Source organism: Bison bison, unplaced genomic scaffold, assembly GCF_000754665.1.
Source record: "Bison bison bison isolate TAMUID 2011002044 unplaced genomic scaffold, Bison_UMD1.0 scf7180017864464, whole genome shotgun sequence".
NCBI lineage: Eukaryota > Metazoa > Chordata > Mammalia > Artiodactyla > Bovidae > Bison > Bison bison.
This window is the reverse complement of record NW_011495025.1, coordinates 7,193,240-7,197,090: the sequence shown is the minus strand read 5'-3', so window position 1 is coordinate 7,197,090 and position 3,851 is coordinate 7,193,240.

Here is a 3,851-nt window from a genome sequence, read left to right as displayed (position 1 = left end):
TTACTCCTTGGAAGGAAAGTTATGACCAACCTAGATAGCATATTCAAAAACAGAGACATTAGTTTGCCAACAAATGTCCATCTAGTCAAGGCTGTGGTTTTTCCAATGGTCATGTATGGATGTGAGAGTTGGACTATGAAGAAAGCTGAGCGCCAAGGAATTGATGCTTTTGAACTGTGGTGTTGGAGAAGACTCTTGAGAGTCCCTTGGACTGCAAGGAGATCCAACCAGTCCATTCTGAAGGAGATCAGCCCTGGGATTTCTTTGGAAGGAATGATGCTAAAGCTGAAACTCCAGTACTTTGGCCACCTCATGCGAAGAGCTCACTCATTGGAAAAGACTTTGATGCTGGGAGGGATTGGGGACAGGAGGAAAAGGGGATGACAGAGGATGAGATGGCTGGATGGCATCACCTATTCGATGGACGTGAGTTTGAGTGAACTCAAGGACTTGGTGATGGACCTGGAGGCCTGGCATGCTGCGATTCATGGGGTCGCAAAGAGTCAGACATGACTGAACTACTGAACTGAACTGAACTGAAGTGTTGAATACAGATATAAAGAAATGATGAATACCCAGGCTTTAACTTCACAATCAACAAGGTGATAGAGTGGTGATAAGATACCTCACAAATGATTATATGAAAGAATATGACAAAAACTCATGAGAAAACATGTAAATAATGTGTGTTAAGAGCACAGAAAGGAGTATTAGACGAGTTCCACGAGAGTAGACAGCAAGGAAACATTAGAAGGTGGGCCGCAAAAAACCCAGTTTGGCTGAATGATATATTAAATACTGGGGACCATGCTTTTGTGTTTGTATCCCTATCTTCCCTCAAATAATCAGGAGCCCCTCATGAAAATCATATAAAGCCCAGGCTCCTCAATTTCTGACTTTTTTTTTTACAAAGCAACATTTTCACCTTCTTTTCTGCTTCCTAGTGTAAAGCAGTCATTACATTTTGAAAAAGAGACTCAGATTCCAGTAACATCAGTAACTAGTGGAGTGATGTTGAACAAGTTAACTTCTCTGGACATATTTATAATTCCTTCTTGCGATATACATATATTACTAACAGAACTTATTGCCTAGGGTTATGGGAAAGATTAAATGGATTAATCATGTATATACATGACATACACCCTTATGGCAGAAAGTGAAGGACTAAAGAGCCTCTTGATGAAAGTGAAAAAGGAGACTGAAAAAATGGCTTAAAGTTAAACATTCAGAAAACTAAGATCATGGCATCCAGTCCCATCACTTCATGGCAAATAGATGGGGAAACAATGGAAACAGTGGCTGACTTTATTTTTTGGGGCTCCAACATCACTGCAGACAGTGACTGCAGCCATGAAATTAAAAGATGCTTGCTCCTTGGGAGGAAAGTTATGACCAACCTAGACAGCATATTAAAAAACAGAGGCATTGCTTTGCTAATAAAGGTCTGCCTAGTCAAGGCTATGGTTTTTCCAGTGGTCATGTATGGATGTGAGAGTTGGACTATAAAGAAAGCTGAGTGCCAAAGAATTGATGCTTTTGAACTGTGGTGTTGGAGAAGACTCTTGAGATTTCCTTGGACTGCAAGGAATTCCAACCAGTCCATACTAAAGGAAATCAGTCCTGAATATTCATTGGAAGGACTGATGCTGAAGCTGAAACTCTGATACTTTGGCCCCCTGATGCACACAGCTGACTCATTCGAAAAGCCCCTGATGCTGGAAAAGATTGAAGGCAGGAGGAGAAGGGGATGATAGAGGATAAGATGGTTGGATGGCATCACTGACTCAATGGACATGAGTTTGAGTAAACTCCGGGAGTTGGTGATGGACAGGGAGGCCTGGTGTGCTGCAGTCCATGGGGTTGCAAAGAGTTGGACAAGACTGAGCAACTGAACTGAATGAACTGAACTGATACATGCTCAACAAATCATGGCTATTATTAAACTAAAGAAAGTCAAGACTAGGAAACAGGAAATCCGATCTTTAGCTTGTATACTACTGCTTATAAGCTGTGTAACCTACATAAATTGCTTATTCTCTCTGGGTCTTAATATGCCCATCTGAAAAAGTAAGGGATTGACCTATACAACCCATACTCTTTCTAAACTGTAATAGTCTAGGTGCTATAGATGACATTTTTATTTGACTTTGATACTGAACTATGCAATTGGATTAAATTGGATGAAATTGCCATCATTAAGCTATAATACATTGAAATTTTAATAAAAGGCTGAAAATGAAAGTGATAATAATGAGTTAGGCTGGGGAAGTAATCTCAAGTACACACAAAAAAAGTAGTGATAGATCAGATCCTATTAACATCTATCTGGATGTAAGAGAAAATAGATGGTAAATTTATTCAATTCAGATGCCAAGCTTAAAAGTGTGTGATTTTGTAAAAAGGAAAAAAAGAGAGAACAAGAAAAGAAAATGTGCTCACCCTAATTTTAGTATTGGTTATCCTTCCGGTTTAGGGCCTGAAATCCTCCTAATACAGCAAAGCTTGTATCTAACTATAAGAGATTTAATATGAAGAGGTTACAGGGTATAACAGCAATCTTTTAAAAATGGTTGAACAGAGAACATTGAGAACAAAAATCTGAGACATGCCCCTGAGATGAGTGACAATACTGAATCAACTATTATGCCCATTTTAATGTACGCTGATTTTTGGAATAGGAAATAGACATTGTACTATAAGAAAGGAAATCCATGATCATTATATATCTGCTTCTTCAATTTTTAGTCCATCCTTTGAAATCTTATCATTATTCCCTACAAAATGTACAAAAAAGATGTTGAAAATATTTGGAAATATATCAAGAAGATAAAACTGGTCATCTATTTAATTATTTAACTACAGTATTGAAATTAAATGCATCAGCATGTGTATCTGAAGCAAGTGTCCTTAGAGTCCAAACTCCCGGAATAAAAAAAAATACTGAAAATCTTTGGCTCATAAACCTGGATGAATATAAGATGCTTGCATAACACTTAGCATAATATGGTTGTGTGGCTGATTAGAAATATTTTGTAATGGGCTGTGTTCCATGTCCTGATAATTCATTGATCAAAATTGTCTTTGATTTTTATCTTTCTGATCAATGCATTATAGCTCAGAACTAAATGAAATATATAGTAAAGTATGATATTTTTGGAGAAGGCAATGGCAACCCACTCCAGTACTCTGGCCTGGAAAATCCCATGGATGGAGGAGCCTGGTGGGCTGCAGTCCATGGGGTTGCTAGGAGTCAGACATGACTGAGCGACTTCACTTTCACTTTTCACTTTCATGCACTGGAGAAGGAAATGGCAACCCACTCCAGTGTTCTTGCCTGGAGAATCCCAGGGATGGGGGAGCCTGGTGGGCTGCTGTGTATGGGGTCGCATAGAGTTGGACATGACTGAGGCGACTTAGCAGCAGCATGATATTTTTAAAGCAGTTAATAAAGTTTACTTAAAAAAATGGCTTCTCAGAATTATGAGTAATTTTATAGTTAATTAAGGCATCTAATAGCTATGCCTTATACTTTCAAAATCTAATTCACACAAAAATGTTTATATTTTATTAAATTATAAAATGTATGTTATTTTATATTTCATGTTGATAATTCATAATTAAATAGGCATTTTATACTCGTATTTGTATACTGGGTTGTTTATTTTTGTTGCATAATAAAAGAATAGCTTTCATTTTGGTTCAGTTCAATTCAGTCACTCACATGTCTGACTCTTTGCAACCCTGTGAATCGCAGCACGCCAGGCCTCCCTGTCCATCACCAACTCCCGGAGTTCACTCAGACTCACGTCCATAGAGTCAGTGATGCCATCCAGCCATCTCATCCTCTG